This window comes from Staurois parvus, unplaced genomic scaffold, assembly GCF_062004578.1.
Source record: "Staurois parvus isolate SC_StPar_1 unplaced genomic scaffold, SC_StPar_1.0 ptg000233l, whole genome shotgun sequence".
Classification (NCBI taxonomy): Eukaryota; Metazoa; Chordata; class Amphibia; order Anura; family Ranidae; genus Staurois; species Staurois parvus.
The window spans coordinates 3085445-3099477 of NW_028318029.1; the positions used below are offsets into that span (position 1 = coordinate 3085445).

General features: G+C 39.4%; 1 protein-coding gene across 10 annotated transcripts in view; it reads left to right on the forward strand.

Moving 5' to 3' along the window:
- The window catches only part of DOCK9 (dedicator of cytokinesis 9), a 323125-nt gene that overhangs the window by 85889 nt on the left and 223203 nt on the right, over positions 1 to 14033 (forward strand). The window lies entirely within an intron of this gene.

Here is a 14033-nt window from a genome sequence, read left to right on the forward strand (position 1 = left end):
TGGCAGCCTTTCGGCCCCATACACAGGATGAGAATATTGGACGAATGATTGTATGTTTTTTATTTTTTTTGCATACTAGTCTCATCAAAAGTGAAGAAGTTACAAAAATTCTTGTGCGAAGAAGAAAATTTGGAAGTTATGTATAGCATTTGTATTGTATTTTTAGACGAAACTGTACTGATTAGCCGAAAACTTCACGATCTGGTATCGTACGAGAAAAATTTTCGTGATTGTCCCTTCAAAAAATTTTGGACAAAAGCTGTGTACGAACTAACAGATTATCATATGCTTCGTATTTTTTGTATGATTTTCTGATTGTGTGCTAGGCTTTAGGTGTTGATGTTTAGCAGACAAAAACCACAGTTTTTCATGGTTTCCCTGATACCTTTTGGAAAAAAAAAAGGCTATAGTGTTAACACAAAAGATAGTGGGGTTGTGCCTAGAGAGCCTGTTCTAAGATGTGGTCATGACATCGATTTCATGTGTATTATACATGAAAGCTCCCAAAACAGACTAAGTCCAGTGGACTTGCGTTATTCATGGGGCGTTAAACCTATTTCTCTCTAATTTCTGTGACGTGTCTTCTACTTTGAGAGGAGGATACTTTTGTGATGTGTGTGATTTTTACTGGGTGCTGCGTTTTTCAGAAGAGTTTAAGAAAAGCATTTGTACATTATAGAAAAGTCTTCTGCCTAACGACCACCACTGATCCAATGGGAAAGTCTACTTGAGAAATGCTTGTTAATGACTACTTCTCAGAATGTGCAATCACTGTCAACATTTACCAGTGGTCATTTATGGAGTCTTTGCCTGTCTATTACATTCTTTGATGAATTCAATACACAGAGGGATTGATTTACTAAGACTGCAGAGTGCATAATCTAGTGCAGCTGTACATGGTAGCTAATCAGCTTCTAACTTCAGTTTTTTCAATTAGGCTTTGACTTTAAAACCTGGAAGCTAATTGATTTCTATGCAGAGCTGCTCCAGATTTTGAACTCTCCAGTTTTAGTAAACGATGTAGATGTTTTAGAATATTTTTTTTCAAGACTATTGCAGGCCATAGATGGGTCAAAAATCGGCCGGTTTTTCGGCGGAAAATAAAATCGGCCGATTTTCGGATCGTTAGTGGGCTATTTGTTCGGCCGTTTTTCGGTGTTTTGGCCGTTTTTTTTAATCGGCCGATTTTCGCGGCAATAATGGGCTAATCGGCCGATTTTTTTTTTTTTTTTTTTTTTTTACCGATAAAAAATCTGCGCATGAGCAGTGACCTGCAAGAGGAAGACAAAAAGAAGAAAAAGAGGAAGAAGAGGATGATGATTAAGAAGAAGAGGATGATGAGGATGAAGAAGAGGATGATGATGATGAAGAAGAGGATGATGATGATGAAGAAGAGGATGATGATGAAGAAGAAGAGGATGATGATGAAGAAGTAGTAGAAGAAGAGGATGATGATGAAGAAGTAGTAGAAGAAGAGGATGATGATGATGAAGAAGAGGATGATGAAGAGGAGGATGATGAAGGTGATGATGAAGGATGAAAAATAAGAGGAACTCCAGTCCGGCAAAAAGTGTCTCTGCAGAGAGCTCCGCTATTTCTTTGACAGTTCTTTGACAGTTCCTTGACATTTACAGAGGTTGCAACATTGTATCTATTTGTTTCCGAATAAAAACATCTGTATCCTAAATGGATACAAATAGATACATTGTTGCAACCTCTGTAAATGTCAAGGAACTGTCAAAGAAATAGCAGAGCTCTCTGCAGGGACACTTTTTGCCGGCTGTAGACGGGATGAAAATCGGCCGATTTTTTTTTTTTTTTTAACCATTGGTGGTAACGTCGGCCACTTGAACGACCGATTTTTCGTTTTTTTAAAAGAAAAATCGGCCAATTTTCGACCCATCTATGGCCTGCATATGGGCTTACCACGGTGGAGCACAGCCCTATACAGCATACTCAGTTTTTACCAAGTCCTAATGTTATATTTAAAGCCAAGCTCCATCCCAAACATATTTTTTTTTGTTTTTTGCACAGAACAGGTGAGGAAAGTGCATTATGTCAGATTTTTATTGCCATCTTTCAAGACTGGAATTGATGGGAAATCTCTCCAATGGGGATTGAGTTGGGAATTGTCTATCTCAGCCTGACAACCCAAGTCTTTCCCCTCTATCCAAACCATTAAAAAAAGTGTCTCTAGTAATGTCATACATTGACGAGGAGCATTTTGTGTGTCCTAAGACTGGGTAGAACACGGTTAATTGATAAATAGCACCCTAAAAGCTAGCTTGTACTGTGTGTCCCAACTGAAAATGAAAGAACTATGCTGGTTTATTAAAATTAAAAGATTCAGTTCTTTATCACATCAAGTTTACAAAGCATTATTTGAGTAATTTGTTACTAAGATTTGTGTACACTTTGCATTTTCCTTCAAGTATGTGTTATGTGGCACTGATGGTTCCTTTCAGTGGTGTGATGTTCAGTTAGTGACTACTTTTCCAATACTGCGTGCCATAACATTTGGCAAGCTGTGAAATGACAGCACTTGTTGGGAATTGGGGGATGGAATGAGTGCTCAGCTGAAGTAGGAATGCAGAAGGAGGACGTAAAATAGGTGAAACCAATACTAAAGACTTGTAAAGCTTAGTTTGGGTGATTATTGTATTTATGTTGCTCTGAGAATTTTTCTTATAATAATACAATAGAATGTCTTTGTCTTCTTCTCTTATCCTGTCGTAATTATGGTTTGTGCAGTCACGCTATTCAATAGCAATGCATGCTGGAAAGGCAAGAATGGAAATTTTCACATAAACACACGGAAATATTTGAAGGATGAATAATGCTTTACATTAAAGAATGACTGACGTCCAAGATATTGCACTATCCATTCATGTGTAGAGAATTTCATAGAAGGATCAAATGAACAGCATTAAGGAAACCTTTTCAGAGAGAAATATGGAGGTTGCCATTGCTAACCTTTCCCACTGTATCTTCAGTATATTCAGTCACTGTTCTGGGCCAACTGTGAGCCCTAATTTCTAGTCCTTCACTAGTTGCATGCTTAAATTGTCTAGGTGTTTTCTGGGGCACTTGCTCAAACAGGTAACTATTGTTTTCAGGGTCCTCAATGGCAGCCTACTAATTCAGACTACTTCAGGTGTTTGTAACGCCAAACCACAAACTTGTTCTGGCCCTGTGACTCAAGTAGTGAATCCATTGGATCATGATGACTATGAAGCATTTTTCAGAAAGTCAGAAGTGACAACCCACACAACTCTCTATTGTCACTTAGCATGTTAGTAGCTAGTTATCACAGTCCAACAACACTTTTTTTACTTTACAAGAACACTGCTGGACTTTATTTTTTAAATAAAGTATATTGGAGAAAATAAAAAATGTCAAGACAGGCAGAGATTTCTCAAGAGAGACCCTGATGTCTCCTTAAAGAGGAACATATTACCCATTACTTGATAAAAAAAAAAAGTTCTTTAGCAAGGAACACACATTCCACGTCAATAATTATGCCACCAAACTTAGTGTGTGCCCCCTTTTTTTTTTTTTTTTTAATTCAATGAATAGAACTCTTCCTCTGATTAGCGGAAGGGGAGAGGCATGCGGATGATAGCACTGTGTACTGTTTATAGTTAATGCTACTACAGTATATTACAGGACATATAGATGGTGGCTGTATCATTCAATTTTTTGGGGGGCCAGATTGAACTATTTAAAGCGAAATTAAAGTGATATTAAATGCTTATTTTTTTTTTTTTTGTTTATAACAAACACAATATACTTGCCTGTTCTCTGTCGTGGTTTTGCAAAGGGCAGCCCTGATTCTCCTGTTATCGGGTGCCACCAAGTGCTCCTGGCCCCTCCCTCCTGTCAGGTGCCCCCACAGCAAGCAGCTTGCTGTGCGGGCACCCTCTGCTGTGTGTGTCTATTCACACCCAGAGCCACGGCTCAGCCCCACCCCCCCTCTTCTCAATGGTTCTCGCTACTGTCTCAACCAATATGGAGAGGGAGTCCCAGGATAACCGAGACTCCAGTGCACATCGCTGGATCGAGAGGGGGCTTAGAGTATTTACGGGGGAGCCACTGCACAGAGAGTTTTTTTACCTTGAGCTTTTACAACCAATTTAAACCTTGAATTCTATTTTAACCCCTTTTGCGCCGATGTCACGCAAATATGCGGCCTCACAGAACTGGGCTGTTTTCTGTGGGGCCGCATATTTGCGTACCTGCCTTTGTGCTAGGAGCGCGCTGCACAGCGGTCTCCCAGCACAGAGACCGGGCTGTCACTGAGAGCCCCGGGTCCCGTTCTAACGATCGGGACCTGGGACTCCTGATTCTGGGTCACATGATCAATGTGATAGCCTCTGATTGGCTATCACAGTGATCAGTCACTGTTTAGCCCACCCCTCTTGTTTTTTTGTTTTTTTCTCTCTATGAATGGAGGAGAGAGATACATTGTGTCTCTCTAACTCCTTGCATAGAGAAAAAAAAATTTGTTTAAATATTAAAAAATAAAGAAAAAATATCTAGTTCAGTGGCAGGGTTAGTATTTGGTGTCCGTGTCAGTCAAGAGCTGGAAAATTTATTTTGGGTTGTTCTTTGGTGGTAGGTTATGGTAGTAACCAGAACACACAGCTAAATTTAAAAGCATTTTTTTTTTACTATTTTGGGCCAATTTTCCTTTGATAAAAAAAATCAGGAGATATCCATTGCCATTTACCACCAAATGAAAGCCCGATTTGTCCTGAAAAAAACAAGGTATAATTCACCTGGATGTACAAAGTAGTTGTGATGATATGTCCGATTTTCCTAACACATGTCAACGTTGCAAAATTGTGCTTAGGCATTAAGATTTGTTTTACTCTTAGGCGCAAAGGGGTTAAGTTAAATAACAAAATACATTTTTAATGAAATAAAAATATCTAAAATGTAAAAAGTCCCTCTCCAGCACTTAAAAACACTTGTCAGGTGTACGCTTGTACAAAGACAACGATTGTGCCACACTTAAGTATCACAATACATGCCAGATTGGGCGGTAATTCTACAGCCATCATTCAATGTTTCCTCTAAATTGGTGAGCTGTAAACTCTTCTTTACAGCAATGTCTATGGGCAGTTTTGGAGCATTTTTATTGCTGTTTCAAGGGCACACAGTTTTAAGACTTTGCATATTTGGTATTTATTTGCTCAACGCAACCTCATCTTTAACCAAAAATTGGATAATTTGTCTTAATATGTGACATGAAAAATGTCAACTGCCACCATTTTATCCTTCAGGATCTCTAGATCTCAGAGCTGGTTTGCGGTTTATGTTCAGGGGGGTGCAACATCAGTTTGCTGAGAACTTGACATAGTTCATATTTGTCTGTCACTCAGTATAGTTTTCTCAGTGAAGCAGGTCCTACACACCGTCCAAGGCCAAGTCGTGAGCTCACCGGCTGCTCATTTGTGGCCATTTTCAAGGAGCTTCCATTCTTCCTGTAGACAAAGGTTAAGCTCCACACAGATATAAAGGGCATCAGTTAATGCAGCCCTGTATCTATCATTATATTTAAATGTGCGAAAAGCACAAGGAGACAGCCATTTGTTGATGTAGTGCTCATATGCCGAATAGGAACATACTGATAGAAAAGAGCAGAGTGACATAGAGATGCACTCATCAGTCTGCTGCTTCTGCTTTGTCCCTTTTGGGAGAGGGACAATACCTGAAAGTGTTACGTTACCGCAGCAGAGGAAATCTGGTATCCTGCCCTCCTGGACAGTGGTGTGCTGTGTGGCAGAGCTATGTAAATCTTAGGAGTGGATGGACAGAAATACAAGTCCTTTTGGTAGGCAAAACGACTCACATACATGTATCTCATCTGTAGATTTAGCATTTTTTTCTGGCGTTTAACTTTAGGCTACTTTTTTTTTTTCAGGTGTATTTTTTGGAGCAGTTTTTGGGCCCAAAAATTAGCATTTTAGAAACTCATTTCAAGCCTTTTACATGTGTATTCAAGCTTCAGGGGTTTTTTTTTAGCCATTGGAAAGCACTAGAGGAGGAGATCCATTTTTAAAGGCTGCGTAAATGCTCAATTCATGCTTTTCCAAGCTTTCCCATTTTAAGTCTAAATACTAAAAATGCCAAAATTTTGCATTAAAAGTAGCTTATGTAGGTTTTGGAGGGTTAGACATTGAGCTCCTATATGTGAAATGGCACAATTGAAATTATTGATGTTAAGTGTTTTGGAGCTTCCAGCTGAAAAAACGGGAGGGGGCCTTAAGGCTACAAGAACATTGGCAATGTATCATTTGTGCATGCTGAAATCAATGTGATGTTAATGACATGTCTGTCAACAAGCCGTTACGTTATTTCTCAGTAGCAAAAAGATTTATGCACCTATGTAGCCCTAGGCTGGCTTTATGTTAAGTGGAATGCAACCGGAAGAATGGGAACACCCCAAGGTGCCCGGGAAGAGTTCAGGCTGAGTGTGATTTGCCTCCCAAAGGGGATTGTATTGCTTCATTTTGTTGTTGTGCAGTACGTAATACAACCATACACCCAAGTTTTATTTTAGTTATAGGGGGAACCTGATGGGCTGAGACTGCCACTGGCATCCTTTTAACCGGGAAATTTTCTTGTCATATTTTCCAAATTTACAGTGTATATCAGGGTACAAAAGATACAAGCCTGGTGATATCACAGGGAGTTACAGTATGAAAGTGATATTTTTTTTTCACAGCAGGAACAGTTTTGGTAAAATGTGCATTTGAGCAGCAGTGTTACCAAGCAAATCCACCCACCCATTGGATACCAACTGCAAGGTAACATGGCCACTGGCAGTATTAAAGTGATTCTAAAGGTTAATTTTTTTTAAAGAAGAAATAACAAACATGTCTATACTTACCTGCTGTGTGCAGTGGTTTTGCGCAGAGCAGCCTGAATCCTCCTCTTCTTGGGTACCCCTCAGGCTCTCCTATCCCCTTCCTCCTGTCGGGTGCCTCCACAGCAAGCAGCTTGCTTTGGGGGCACCCACTGCTCCGTGTGTTCATTCACTCATGGAACCACAGCTTGGTCCTGTCCCCTCTCTTTTCTCATTGGTTCACTGGATGTAATAGACAGTGGGAGCCTATAGCTCCCGCTTCTGTCTCCGCCAATGAGAAGAGAGTCCCGGGATAGCCAACACTCCAGTACACATCGCTGGATCGAGAAGTGGCTTAGGTAAGTATTAGAGGGGCTGGAGGGGGTGCTGCAGGTAAAAACCTTGAGCCTTTAAAACTACATTAACTATAGAATGCATGGCACCCGCTGCTCTACTGGCCTCTGAAAAGTAACTCACAACAGATCAGTTTTTAGAGGGCAGTAGAGTGCGCTGCGCAAGTAAAGAAAAAAAAAAAAAAAACTTCCTTACCTTCCCTAACTGAACTAAATCGTCCATCTCTCTTAGACTCTCTGCGCTGCTCAGTGTTTCAGTACCAGAGGCAGTACTGTCAATCCAGAAAGCAGTGGGCAGTACTAGGTGAGGCCAGGTACTGGTTGAGAAGCTACAGGCTTGTGAATCAGCATTGAAAATGAAGATGCCATGCCCCCTGTAACATATTGTCATGCCACTGTAGTGCAAGCATGCATAGTCAATATGAGTGGGAATTCTTCTGTGAATTAAGGAGCAGTGCAGCATTGTTGCCACACTGTTATAGGAAGCTGCAATAGGTGGGCTTCTCTGAGAATAAATAGATATTTACAGGACTTTGCAGGGGAGTAGGGAAAACTGCAAGTTTGGGTGTGCTTATAATTTAATGCTGCAACACTTTTTATTTTTATTTATTTTTTTAAATATTGGGAGGCCACAGTTCTACAGTAATATACAGCCCTTGTTAATGCACACAATAAAGTAACACAACCATGTGAATCCAGCCTTAAAACGCTTATACAGCATGTTTAGAATACGTAAAGGCTTTATATCCATAGCCTGGTGATGGGTTTACTTGTGTACCTGGTTCTGCATATTCCAAAATTTAAAAGACAGAAAGAAAGCAGAAAGAGTAGGAGCCCTCTCATAATGTCAAGAGCAAGTGTGCAGATATAGGAATTTCAAAGCGAGAATTGCTCCAGTATACTTTGAGAGATGTTAGAAATTATTGGGTGTTTTAACTCTCCAGCATCTACCAATATCTTGGTGTATGTGGTATGTGTAGCCAAAATCTTTTTTTATAGTTCTCAAGAGACTAAAGCTGGCCATACAGGTGTAGATTTTCGGACGAAAATATTCATGGGAAAATTCTTTGAACATTTGGTGAATGAATGTCGTTCGAAAATTGTCTTTTGCCTTTAACATTTGAGTTTAAAATGAATGTAATTTCTGAACGTTTAATCGAGATTTTTTTCTTCCTGCCACTTCGAATTTTCCTGTCACCGCTGTTGAAAACAAACAGATTTGACCCCACTAACGATTAGAAAATCAAACGAATATTCTTGAAATAAAAATTCTCGAACGAAAATCTATACGTGTATGGCCAGCTTTAGAACCTATGTCAATGTTCCATTGTTGTCTGTGTCCACATTAAAGCGGCGCTCCACCCAAAAGGGGAAGTTCCACTTTAATGCTTTGTCCCCTGTCCCCATTAAGGATTGGCACCTTTGGGGGGGGGGGGGGGGGAACGGGCACCCGAATTTGAAGTGGTGGTTGTCCAAAAAATATTGACCCATAAACAAAAATGTAATATATTGCAGCTTTCTAGTCCTCAACCTGCAAAAAGAAAACAAATGCAGCCACCACATCTAAACATTTTAGCAAGTACATAAAATACCCATTGATCAGGGCCCTTGTCAAATGCTGCCCTGAAGACAAAATATTTATCTGTCTTGTATAATCCACTGATTTCATCAATCACCATATCATGGAGATGAACAAAGGCTTATATATTTTTGTAGTACAGTCTTGGTGGCAAAAATGGCTCCCTCCATAGACACAGTAAAATAAGGCCTGAAAAAAAGAAAACCAATTCAGCTAATGCATCTAAAGACTAGTTGGATTAATTTTGTATTTGAGTTTAGATATGGTTTAAGACTTGCCCAAGTACATTTTGAACACAGCTGGATTATTCTAACACAAGGATGCACAGCACAGCCATCCTGATCAGTTTGCTTACAGTGAAGCACACACCCCCTGCCCCCCGTGACACCAAGTTAGTTCCCCCCCAGTGTCAGAATGCCTGCCGCAGTCCCACTAAAAGTCGCTGATCGCCGCCATTACTAGTAGGAAATTAAAAAAAAAATCCTAGTATCTATACCGCCATTTGTAAACGCTATAACTTTCATGTAAACCAATTAATTTACATGTTCTGGGTTTTTTTTTTTTTTTTAGCAAAGACATGTAGCAGAATACAGTTTGGCCTAAATTTATGACTAAATTTAATTTTTTAACATTTTTTTACTGGACATGTTTAATAGCAAAAAGTCCAAAGAATTGTTTTGTTTTTTTTCTCAAAATTGTCGGTCTTTTTTTGCTTATAGCGAAAAAAATTAAAGCCGCACAGGCGATCAAATACCACAGAAAGCCGCTCCATTTGTGCGAAAAAAGGATGTAAATTGCATTTGGGTGCAGCATTGCATGAACGCGCAATTGTCAGTTCAAGTAACGCAGCGCCGTAACGCAAAAATGGCTTGGTCAGGAAGGGGGGCAAATCCTCTGGAGGGCAAATGTTTAAGGAAAAACAAAAAACAGTTTTGACTATACTTACGAATAGACTTGTAGACTTGATCATTTGACACTTTGTACTAATATTGTTGGTAACAGATGATATATGGTATTTTGGGATGCCCAGAAATAATCCCTTGTAAAAGTCTTATAGCAATATTTTGCTTTTAATTTATTGTAGCTTTCTTGTTTTTGTTTGCTACATTCTATGATAGGGCTTATTGTTTTGTCTTCCTCATTCATAGCATTTCTCTGTATAGTGTCAGGAACTATTCTGATTTTAGGCATCACATTATTATTTGGACACAGCATACATTATAATAACTGTTATGCATTTTAAAAAAGGTAGTCTTGCTTTCAGAGGTCATAATGTTCCTCATAGTCAGGGACCATATGGAAGGGTTTGATTTTTACAAAAGTTGCATCCCCACGCCCTTAATTTCACCTTCTGTGCACTGAAACATTGTACAAATCTATTTCACATCTGTGTGAAAATAGTTTCATGTCACTGTTCCAGTTTCCCCCTTAGGAGGGGGGTTGGGATAGTGCATGTTCTTGTAGAATTGGAAATAGTTCTCCCTTCCTGAATGACTTCATCAGTATGGTGCAGCTCAGACGTGGTATAATTCTAACTAGCTTGCTTTTTCTTTTTGTGGAGGAGGCTATTATGTTCAAAATTACATGACCTTAGCAAAGTAGAAGAAGAGGACATATTACAACCTTACCTTTTTACTGTCTAACATTTTTAAAGCGGAGCTCCACCCAAAAGGGGAAGTTTCGCTTTAATGCATTATCCCCCACTCCAATTTAAGGATTGGTACCTTTGGGGAGCGGTACCTGAATTTGAGAGATTCCCACTTCTGCTGCGATCATCTATAGCAGTCAGAAGCGGAAATTGTCCTCCCCTTCCTTCCCGTAGACGTCTGGGACACGTGCCTGGAAGGCTACGGGACCATTCACAAAGCGCAGCGCTACTCGTGCATGCGCAGTGGGCACCCGGCTGTGAAGCCGCAAGCTGTCAAGTAAGTGTCTGTATTTTAAAAGTCAGCAGCTATAGTTTTTGTAGCTGCGGACTTTTTAATTTTTTTTTTTTTTAAATCAACTGGAATTCCGCTTTAAAGAATAACGTCACTTTTTGCTGACAAAACACATTCCTCTCTGGTTGATCTATGTACATTGCAAGGATTTTAACAAACTTTGTTGCAGATTCCTACCCTTTGTTGTTCTGCAGTAATAGCGGTTGGTCTGTGTCCATGTGCAGAGTGATGTTGCATGGGAAAGGTTTAATAATTATCAATCAGCTGCTGCACCTGCAGAGCTCTGATGAAAGTTGCATGGCCTGCATTCCTTTTGGATGTGATTTCCGCTTGGCAGTATCTCACCAAAAATGACGTTTTTGTTGCAGGAGATGCCTGATATCTTGACTTGTATCTTAGTACAGACTTCTGGGAAATTCAGTAAGCCAATCGAACAAGTAGGAAAGGACATGTCTGGGGGGGGGGGGCATTCTGACAGTCTGTGTACAGAAAGCCTCCAGATTGCCATATTGCGTGTCATTTTACAGAATTACAGTGCTGCGAATTGCAAAGGAAAGGTAATTTTTAATAACATTCAAATACAATATGGCTTTTCTCACAATTGTATATGCTATATTATTATTAATTTTTTTCTAACTATTTTTTCCCCCCCTGAAAGTGGAGTTACCCTTTAAGCCGATATTTTAAATACAGTGCATCCAGAAAGTATTTACAGCGCTTAAGTTTTGCCACATTTTGTTATGTTACAGCCTTATTCCAAAATGGATTAAATTAAATTTTGTTCATTTTTTCCTCCACATTCTAAAAACAATACCCCATAATGACACCGTGACAGAAGTTTGTTTTGAAATCTTTGCGATTTATTAAAAATAAAAAAAAAATTAAAAAGTACATAAGTATTCGCAGCCTTTGCCATGACACTCAAAATTGAGCTCTGGTGCATCCTGTTCCCACTAATCATTCTTGAGATGTTTCCACAACTTGATTGGAGCCCACCTGTGGGAAATTCAGTTGATTGGACATAATTAGGAAAGGCATAAACCTGTCTATATAAGGTCCCACAGATAACCGTGCATGTCAGAGCACAAACCAAGCCATGAAGTCCAAGGAATTGTCCGTTTACCTCAGACAGGATTGTATCAAGGCACAGATCTGGGGAAGGGTACAGAAAAATTTCTGCAGCATTGAAGGTCCCAATGAGCCCAGTGGCCTCCATCATCTGTAAATGGAAGACGTGTAGAACCACCAGGAATTTTCCTAGAGCGGGCCGCCCAAGGCCAAAATGAACGATCGAGGGAGAAGGGCCTTAGCCAGGCAGGTAACCAAGCATTCGATGGTCACTCTGAAAGAGCTCCAGCATTTCTCTGTGGAGAGAGGAGAAACTTCCAGAAGAACAACCATCCTGCAGCACTCCACCAAGCAGGCCTGTATGGTAGAGTGGACAGACGGAAGCCACTCCTCAGTAAAAGGCAAATGGCAGCTCACCTGGAGTTTGCCAAAAGACACCTGAGGGACTCTCAGACTATGAAAAACAAAACTCTCTGGTCTGATGAGATGAAGATTGAACTCTTTGGCCTGAATGCCAAGTGTCTTGTCTGGAGAAAACCAGGCACCGCTCACCACCTGGCCAATACCATCCCTACAGTGAAGCACGGTGGTGGCAACCTCATGCTATGTTGATGTTTTTCAGCGGTAGGAACTGGGAGACTAGTCAGGATCTAAGGAAATATCAATGCAGCAATTTACAGAGACATCCTTGAAAATGGCTGTGCGCTGTCGCTCCCCATCCAACCTGATGGAGCTTGAGAGGTACTGCAAAGAAGAATGGGAGAAATTGCCCAAGAATAGGTGTGCCAAGCTTGTAGCATCATACTCAAAACAACTTGAGGCTGTAATTGGTGCTAAAGGTGCTTCAACAAAGTATTGAGCAAAGGATGTGAATACTTATGTAAATGTGTTTTTTTTCTGTTTTTATTTTTAATAAATTGCAGAGATTTCAAAGCATTGTCACTATGGGGTATTTGAAGAATGTTGAGGAAAAAAATGAATTTAATCCATTTTGGAATAAGACTGATAATAACATAAAAAAATGTGGTAATAGTTGAGCGCTGTGAATACTTTCTGGATGTACTGTACATAGTGTAAACACCACATAGCAAAAATGCTTTAGCAATAGTCGTATTAGGCATATATATGGAATTATACAATAGGTACAAATATCCAAGCATGTCATATCACATCAAGCATAATACAGCATGGATATTTGCTCCCCTGTTGAATTACACAAATAAAAATAAATGCATGTATGTAGGTACAGTGAGCAACACTTAGAACATATAGCAGCTGATGTTCAGAAATAAATACAGGAGTTCAGTACCCAGAATAGAGTAATGCAAAGGATAGCTGAGCCAGACCTTGGTTCACCAGTGTCTGGCTCAGCTATCCTTTTTATTACTGGGTACAGAACTATTGTATTTATTTCTGAATATCAGCTGCTATATGTTCTAAGTGTTGCTCTCTGTACCTATATACATGCATGTATTTTTATTGGTGTAATTCAATAGGGGAACAAATATCCATGCTGTATTATGCTTGATGTGATATGACATACTTGGATATTTGTAACTATTGTATGTTTATGCCTATTATGACTTTATTGCTAAAGCATTTTTGTTATGTGATGTGCTAGTAGCTGGAAGTAAAAAACTGTAATTCAAAAGTAGACAAATGCTCTTCATATTTCCTAAAACACCATAAATACATGGTTTTAGTGTATGCACGTTTTATTTTATGTTACAGGCCATGTGTGCGGACCCATTTTATTTTCAGATTGTACGACTGTTTAGTCCACCCAGTACATAAAGCATTAAAAGTATCATTTTTCTTTTACCAAAGATTTTATTAAGCATGTTGATGGAAACATACAAACCATAAAAGTATATTTTTTCAAGCTGTGACAGCTTTGTATTGGAAGCAGCGCAATTTTTTAGGAGGTTGAACAAGCAAACATGCTATTTCACTTTCCTTTCCCCAATGCGGCCACTAATACCTGAGAAATGTTTTATATACAGTGGATATAAAAAGTCTACACATCTGTTTAAAATGTCGGGTTTCTGTGATGTAAAAAAATGAGACAAAGATAAATCCTTTCAGAACTTTTTCCACCTTTTAATGTAACCTATAAACTGTACAACTCAGTTGAGCAACAAACTGAAATCATTTAAGTGGAGGGGAGGGAAGTAAAAATAATAAACTAAAATAGGGTTGCATAAGTGTGCACACCCTTTAACTATTACTTTGTTGAAGCACCT